Genomic DNA, 9454 nt, shown 5'->3' with positions numbered 1-9454 from the left:
TGTTTGGCCTGGCATAATCTATGCCAACATAATAACGTCAGCCGCAAGCCGGGCTGACAAACAACGGGGATGAGAGTGCAGAGAGGGGAGGAGAGAAAGGGCGGTGGAGTGAGAGATGGAAGACAAGAAAAAGGGTGAGTGAGGTGATGTGAGGGCACACAGAGGAGGAGGGAAGCTGTTTGATTAAAGCAGAGGGAGGTCAGAGCACAGCACCGAGGAACTGCAGAGGAACACAGCGGGTTTTGTGGTAAACGACATGTCATTAGATTTAAACGTTAGAAGAACGCAGTCGCTGTTAAGACCTGCTGGCAAAAATGTATCCTCAATGCACGCGCAGCCAAGTGACTAAAAATATGCAGGTGTAAATGCATCAAAGACGCACCGAGAAACTGATCAGCCACAGCACACATGGATGAGCTCAGAAATGCACCGATGAGTCCAGCTGAAAGTGATTGCAAGCTGTCCACTGTTGTAAAAATAAGATGATTTCAGTCTTGTTTAATGCTGAAAAAAACTTCATTTTCATAGCTCACGCTATAATACGCAGGATCCTTCTCTGAGAGCAGAGATGGAGTCAGGCTAATGATTTGAAACAAGTCCGTATAACATATTGTGTTTTGACGAGGCAGCAAAATCCAATCACAAGTGGTCATGGGATATTGAGTTTGAGAAGATAGCTGATGCCAGGAGTAAATGCAGTTGATTCTCAGTGAATACATTCATTAAAAGTTTGTTTCCTGCTTTTTTTTTCTTTATCCTTTTCTGGTGTTTTAACACAAATGTGCCATTCCTAATAAATACTATGAAGGTGACATAGTATAGAGGAGTTGTATACATATGGGGGTGGGGGGTGAATCGTATGTTTAATAAAAACTGTTCTTTTTTGCTTCCATGTATGTTCAATGTAAAGTGGTTTAGCATCACAGCTAAATGTGCACGTTTTGGAAACTACATGTTTCTTCTTAGGAACTAGGTTTTTTTGTTTAGTGAGTAAACAACTAGCTCAGTGTTGGCTATAACTGATGCTTATTTTTATTTGACCAGGAACTAAGGCTCTGACCAGGATCATTATCATAGCACATGACTTTCTAACACAAGCTAGCCGAGAATCTTATTGCCAGGAGCTCAAAGCACCAAACCCCTACAGCTCCTCATGTGGTTGGTGGGCCCACAGGGGAGGTGACCCATGCGGGGTCTGGGTAGTGGCCAAAAGATCACGGTCACAGATACAAGTAGATGACATGAGTTTCATTCAAGGGCTGGCTGGGCTCTCCCTTAGAAATAGGATGAGGATTCTGCCATTTTAGCAGAGCTCCTCCACACTGATAGGAGATAGTTGAGGTGGTTCAGGAATTAGGATGCCTCCTGGACGTGTCCTAGGTGAAGTGTTTTTAGCATTTCCTACTAAGAGGAGGCGCCAAGACAGACCCTGAGGACTACTGAGGACTCAGAGATTATATCGCTCAGCTAGGTTGTAAACGTCTTGTTGTCCCCATGGATGGATTGAGGGAAGACTAGGTCACATGTCACATGTTATTAGATATTAAGAGTAATCAATGCTGCTGAAGAAAACCTGGGAAAACCTTAGCCTAGGTTCTAACACAAGAACTTCTTGCTTTGAGCTTAACAGTACTAACCAATGAGGTGGGATTTGTCGCTGGTCAAATGTGTTACATTTGCCTCTATTAACTGGAAATTAAAAATGCCAACCCACAGATGATAGTGGTTATGTCTTTTTATACAAAACACAGCAAATGATGAGCCAGGGACAAATAAAGAACCATGATTTAAATGATCATTTCAGATCATTTGAGATGTAGGCAAAGTTTCCATTAAAGGATGAAACTTTACTTTTTCTGAAAATACAATAATAATAATGGATTGCATTTATATAGCGCTTTTCGGGACCCCTCAAAGCACTTTAAAATACCACTATTCATTCACTCTCACATTCATACACCGGTGGAGGCAAGCTACAGTTGTAGCCACAGCTGCCCTGGGGTAGACTGACAGAGGCGAGGCTGCCATATCGCGCCATGGGCCCCTCTGGCCAACACCAGTAGGCGGCGGGTGAAGTGTCTTGCCCAAGGACACAACGACCAAGACTGTCCGAGCCGGGGCTCGAACCGGCAACCTTCCGATTACAAGACGAACACCCAAGTCTTGAGCCACGATCGCCCACATACACGTGAGCTGAGACTGGGATCATTTCTGTTGATGTATTGTATTAGCACACTGGATTTATTATTACTGCAGGGCAGCAGTGACATTCTTGCTGCGACTGTTTCTGCAGATACAGTATGTGTGTATTCGCCCATATCTGCCATACTTGCCTTTTCTGTCTTCAGCTTCATAATTGACCTTTTGTCTGTGTCTAGTCATCTGTGTGACTCGAGCCCTCCAGTTTGAACATTTGTGTCTTTTTGGTGAGGCTGTGTGTGCTGCTCATTGTTCTCTGTCTTTCTGGCTCTTGCCCCATCATGCTGGCGTAAGAAAATGCTGGAATTTGAGGCACTCAGTTTGTACTTCCTGTATTTTCTTCATGTTGCTAAGGTAGCACTTCCTGTCTGGGAAGCTGGAAAACGTTGCTCCGATGCAAAACACATACATGCGCCCAAACAAGCATGCACATACATATTAGAGTTTGCCAGTGTGAGAACTTGAGAGATATTATTATTATTGTTATTGGATTTGTTCCAATTTAACAATGCAAGTTCATACACATTCAAATGTTTAACGACGTGCAAAAGATGTCCACCATGAATGACATCATTCATTAGTTAGTGAGTTCCTGTTATAAATCCTTGCCATCACCATCTGGACTAGATGCCACGAATGAGGGTGGAGCTGACATCACACTAATATAGAAGCTTGTCAGTCACAAAGCAGGCTTCAACCAAAGCATGCCCTGCTTCACTGTTCCTTTTTTAGGGATCATAACATACATAATTAACATCATGGTTTACTCAACAAGACTTTTGAATAGTGACTGAGAATAGAGGATATCAACATCAAAGATAGAAGATCTTCATTCATTTAAACCTTATAGCACATGTTTGTCTCCAAGAATAGAATAGAAATATCCTTTATTGCACTGACTTCATTTCATAGACTCCATTTGGTTCTAAGCATTTCAGTAAAAAAGCAAGAGTCGGTGGCATCAAAATGAAAAGCGCAGAGATAAAGGTTAAATTGCTTACAGTTGTTTGATGTGGTTTTGTTCAGTCTATAGTTTCGGTGCCTCCACAGCTATAAATGCACACCACAAACACCACAGAGACAATAAAAGACATCAAAATCAGGTTGTTGATGGCACAGATGGATCGAGGCGAGAACACAATCTGAAAATAGCAGCAGAGCAAAAGGAGAAAACCTTGAAGGGGATTCAATTTGGTACAATTTTTGCAATTTTTTGAACCTTTGGATTATATCTAGAACAGTAGCACTAAGATGGGTTAGTACAGTTTTAAAGGGACCATGCAATTCACTTTTAAAACATGTCTATGTCTATGTCTATGATGCATTGCATTGCAGTAGTTCTAAATAATACTGCTTTTGGCTGCTCCCTGGTTCAGAGGGGGTAGCCACAGCAAATAGCTTTGCATATTTGATTTGGCAGATCTTTATGCCAGAAGCCCTTCCTGACACAACCCCAACTGGGAATTTCGTCTCCTCCCAGGATCTAACTGAGGATCTTTTGCTTGTTAGGCGAATGTATAATCCACTGAATTATGAAGCCGTTCATTATAGCAGCTACAAATCTGATATTTACTCTTTGCTTTATAATAACACATTATTACTCGCTGAGATTTCCTTATTACTGTTCACACACTTAGACCTAAAAAAACCCTCTTTCTGTGTTTTCTCTTGGACTCTTTTTTCTGACTGTCACACCAGGTTCATGCTCCCTATTTGGCCACAACGGGAGACTGAGATATCGTCCTGCTGTCATTTTGTCAGACTCATCTTTCTCTCTCTCTCTCTGGCCCTGACAGCCTGTGACAGTACGGAGGGCGATGCTCAAAGAGTCGCACACAGACTCACATTCTTTGTGTCTTAGTCACTTGCGCACAGAAAATGTCATTGTCAACATCCAGAGAAACAGACAGAGGGGGAGCGGTGGGACTGGGGGGGGGTGAGAGAAACAGAGGATGTTAAGTGTTGACTTGTGGTTTTGTGAAAAGCCTGCACTTGTGTTTTTAAGTTATCAGCAGAGAATGGACAAGGACAGATGAGTATAGTGGTGAAGTGCTGAACAGCTGATAGTATGTTTGAAGTGAAGCGTGCAGTCCTGGTCAAACTGATGGAGAGACGACGTGTGGAAGATAAAGGGTCTGGAAAAAACAAAGCAAGAGAAGAAATTCTCTCTGGGCCTTAGGTTTGACCTCTTACAAGTGATCCTTTTGCCACTAGAAGATTAGGATGTATTTTTTTCACAGTTACCCATGTTTCAAGGGGTCTTTGTCCATCTTGCTGCACTTCAGTAGTTTGATTGGTAGTTTGAGGGATGGAAGGTGGTGTGGAAGGTAACGGGGATTACTTTTTAGGGCTATTCTCACACAAGAGGTATTGACACCAAAGCTGGTACTGGTATCAGATTAATACTGGATGATCAATACTGCTCTGTTTTATTTATAGCCCGTAGCATATTTAAACTCAGAAGTTGAAATTTGCAGTGTTGCACACAAGAAATTACAAAGTTTCATTATGATTACACTCGACTACTGTCGCTACTGTCTATTTTAATGTGCACCACTGAGTTTACAAATCCACCATAATGTTTATTCCCAGTAGAATATATCATCATGCATCATCACATTTGCTTCTTCTCTTCCCTTTTAAAGCACTACCCTGACAGGCGGTAAGAAGCAGCTGGACTCCGATATTAAAGAAAGCTGGGCATGCAACCACTGAAATGAAAAATTCAGAACGTATACTTGTCCAAGTCTTTTTCTTGTCTTTTCTTTCTCATATTTCACACTAAAAGTTAAAGGTCCTCAGTTTGAGGCAGGGAGGAGAGCTTGAGTACTCCCACTGCTGATCCTCCGCCTGGATAAATAGGAGTGTTGGGCATCTGGCACAAAATCTGTGCCAAATCAGGTATGTGGATCCATCCATTGTAGCAGCCCCTTGGGAAATAAGGGGGCAGCCGAAAGTACCTATAAGGCTAAATAAGTATGGTTTGTCTGTTAATAGATATTTGGTACGTTTGTAATCAGGGCAGCACTCATTTGTCAAATTTTACAAGGTTTTCATCACTTACTTTTTGCCCTGTGTGTTTGTGCCGTGTAAACAGATACACCTGGCTCCTTACATAAGCTAAAGCCTCCAAGGCTGCGGCACACCTCCACTGTCAGAATTTCCACTGCACTTGCCTCACATTGTTTATGCAGGCATGTGCATGTACACACAGGGGTACACAAACACATACACGTGCAAGTTCAGTACAAGGTTCATTAAAAAAAAAGTAACGACAATACACAATAACATGGGCTAAACACACACACACTCTTACTTACCTCTGTGAGTGGGTGGAGGTGTGTGTGGGTGTTTGTTTTGTTTGTGTTCTCTTGGTTTTCAGGCTGTGGATTTATATGAATTTGCTTATTAATGTGTGACTTCATAGTTGACGTTTTAACCAAGTCCACGTGCTGAATCAGCAGCGAGCACTCTTTAATCATCCAGAGAACCCAAACACACACAAAATGGGACATCACATGCACGCACACACACGTCCTATAAGGAAAGGGGCAGGACAGGGCAACTGAGCTACAACATAATAACCACTGGGCCAGAGAGGACAACGACGGATTAGAGAGTGACAGAGAGTGCAGAAGAGAGATCAGGGTCATTACAGAGTGACAGTGCTGAGAGTTAGCTAGAGCTGATAACAACACCAAAGAGTGAGTGATGATGAGGCTGGTGGTTACAAAAAACTGCAACACTGAGGGTTTGCTTTTTTTTGGAATGTAATCAACACTGATAATATGTTACTCATATTTGGACATGCAATAACCACATGCATATGTACTTGATAATGTCACTCCCTTCCAAGCTAAACTAAGGCTACTTGAACAGCTTGAGTTTTTTGTTTTAAAGGATCCATTTCTACCACCTATCTGAGTCCAGGTTGTAGGGACAGTCAAGGCAGACATGTCCAGAAACCTCTGTCTCCAGCCATCTCTTCTAGCTCTTCTGAAGGAATGCCGTGACTTTTCCAAATCAGTAGAAAGACTTACAGTCTTGTGTAAAAGAAAGTTTTCACAGGAATCTCTGCAGTCCAGTGAAAAACTCACTGCTTCCAAAAGAATTAAAAGGAAAATTAGTAGCCAAGTGGTGCTAAACAAATAAACTTGACTAATTCATTATTACCAAGTTTGACTAGGTTTTGGCACTGAACTGGTCTGGAGCATTTAGGTCTGTATTCACAATCTACCCAGGAGTGGACAATTCAGCAAATCCATCCCAAGATAAGACCGAGCAATCCTGAGAAAAAATGCAAAAAGAGGTGATAGATAGATAGATAGATAGATAGATAGATAGATAGATAGATAGATAGATAGATAGATAGATAGATAGATAGATAGATAGATAGATAGATAGATAGATAGATGGGACATGGAAACACAGCTTAGATTAAACATTCTTGGCCATAAATAAAGCACAACACTAAGATTGTCAACCCCCCCCCCACAGTATATTAGTTCAAATGCTCCATACAAAGTGTTTTGCAGCCACAGGACCTGGGCGCCTTGAAGTCATTGAGTAAACCACGAACTCTTCTGTATACCAAAGTATTCTAGAGTCAAATGTGAAACCCTCTCTCTGCCAGCCAAAGCTTGGCCAAAATTCAGTCGTGCAGCAACTAGAGTGGGCCTAAAATCCTCCACGTTGATATCAAAGACTGACAAAGTCATACAGAAAACAGTGTATGCTGTATGCAGTATATCAACAAAGGTTCACTTGGTATAGTAAGTGTATCACCATACTAAGTATCTTTAGTATGGTGATGTGAAAAAAAGAATTACCAAATGAATTGGCTACCTTTGCATGATTAATGAGGCTAAAGACTGATATCAAGCAATATGTTTTTTCCAGTCAGAAAATGTGGTTCTACAAGTTGCGAATTATGGAGTGAACTTAGTTATTCACAGCACTGCATAGAGTCTTATGGTGAAAACTTTCTCTTTCACTTGCCTGTAACTCAGAAACTCAGTCCAAAACTGCACCAAAACAAACACGAGCACATGAATGTTGTCATGTGGAAGCAAGAACTGTCCTTCCCCAATTCTTTGTACAAAGTTGAAAATCGAACTGCTGTCAAAAATAGAATAATTATTATTTTTGTAGATATTTTTCTTTATTAGAGAAGCATGGTTTTATTTAATCCAATCCTTAGTTTGAAAAGATCAGAATTGCCCTTTACAAGAAACCATATAAGAGACCATATAATTACATAATATCATACAAATATACAGAAATTCAGTTATGTTGTGATGTGCTTTGCTGTGAAAAACTGTCACCACCAAGAATGCCACCACCTCTCTGCAACTTTTCCAGCTGGCATCGGCGAAAACGTGTGCAAAAATCGTGTGGTCATAATGAGGATTTAAAATTTTAAATGATATAATGCAGTAAAAGATCATTTTTAATGCATTTATAGGAAACAATAGAATAGATGTTAGTTTCAAACAAATATGTTTACTTGGTGGAGACTTTCTTTTTTAAAACAGTACATACAAATACTTGTACATGTAGAAACCTGGCAAGAAAAAAATGTGACAATATTTTCCCATAAAGGTTGTTTTTCACGTTAGTTGATTTGGTTCCTTTTTTTCACTATTAAGTAATCTTCATGTGACTTTTTGAAGATGCACTGTCACAAAAATTGACCGGTTTTCTTTAGAAGCAATTGAGCAAAATAATTTTGAGGTTACTGTCGGATATTCAGGATTTTAAAATTTTCAATGGTTCAATTTCTGCACAATAAGCCATAAGGAAACGTATGTGTGGGTTTTGAGGATGTGAATACAAGCAGCGTGTTGCAATGAGGGTACCACATTACAACACCTTTCCCCAAGAAACCAGATACAAATATAGTTCTGGTTAGAAAGAACAATTCCTCATTTTAAGTTACTTCCCTTCCAATTTCATGAGAAGGGCAAATGCACAGCAGCATCTTGAGAAGGGTGTGATAAAAAAGAGGGAATGGAGGCAAATTAAAATGGATTTTAGCACGTCTCAGAGAAAAACAGGACAGGGAGAAGAAATGGAAGAGCAAGCACTTCATGTTTCACTTCTGCAAACCTCACTGGATATCTGGAAATGAGATAATGCCTAGTTACTGTAACTAAGAGCGCAGGGACAAATAAACTGGTTCTTAAAATACTTCTAGCTATCATGGGGATCTGCTGGCTCCAGTACAACTCCAGCCTTTTTTTTTTTCTTTCCAAGGACTGAAAATCAGGGTTAATGAACAACTGACTTAATGTCCCGGAGCAAATAAACTCTCCACAACCATTTTCACTCCAAGCATGAGGACACAACCCTGTCCAGACCCTGTGAACTGAGTTCTCTGTGCAGGAAAGTTAATTTCTCTGTGGACCAAGGGGGGGGAAAAAAAGACACCTTATACATCCACCCTGAATGACTGATTTGTGCAGACATGATGTAGAAGAGAACAGCGATTTTGAAATGGACAGACAGATGGTGGAGAAAACACTCATACTCTATTGATTTTCTCACAGATATGTACAGTCCTGTAAGCATGACTTCAGCTCTTTGTAAGATAATAACAGGAAACTGCGCAAGAGGATGTGCGGGAAAACCGAATACCAAGCCATTGTATAAAGAATTAGAATGATGACAAATATGGAGCATAAGATTTTGGACATATTTGTGCAATCCTTGGGAGGGCCTGATATTTTGAGTTTGTACATTTTTAAAAAGTGAGGTCATTTGGGCGCTGCCTGCTACAAAAGGATGTTGAATTAATAGTCTGTTCCAAAGTATTGGTTAGAATTGAGCTTTTCATCATATCACAAACGTGAAATTTCCTGTGTTAATTTGGTCTTAATTGTGACCCTAAACACAGATATGTAATTTGTTGACTTACAGCTGCTGTTTTGGATAAGATGGATTTTTCCAAGGATACGTTACTTCATTATTAGTAAGCTGTAACTAAAGATGCTGTAGTTCTCTTATAGGCCTAGCTAGTCCAATCCCTTATAGCAGGGGTGTTGAACTCCAGGCCTCGAGGGCCAGTGTCCTGCAGGTTTTAGATATCACCTTGTTTCAGCACACCTGTATCAAATGATTAGTTCATTACCAAGCTTCTGGAGAACTTCAAGATATGTTGAGTAGGTAATTTAGCCATTTAAATCAGCTGTGTTGGATCAAAGACACAATGAAACCTGCAGGACACCGGCCCTCGAGGGCTGGAGTTCGACACCTG

The sequence above is a fragment of the Oreochromis aureus genome, linkage group 6 (genome assembly GCF_013358895.1).
Source record: "Oreochromis aureus strain Israel breed Guangdong linkage group 6, ZZ_aureus, whole genome shotgun sequence".
Taxonomy (NCBI): Eukaryota; Metazoa; Chordata; class Actinopteri; order Cichliformes; family Cichlidae; genus Oreochromis; species Oreochromis aureus.
The sequence above is the reverse complement of the archived record's forward strand: the minus strand, read 5'-3'. Positions refer to the sequence as shown.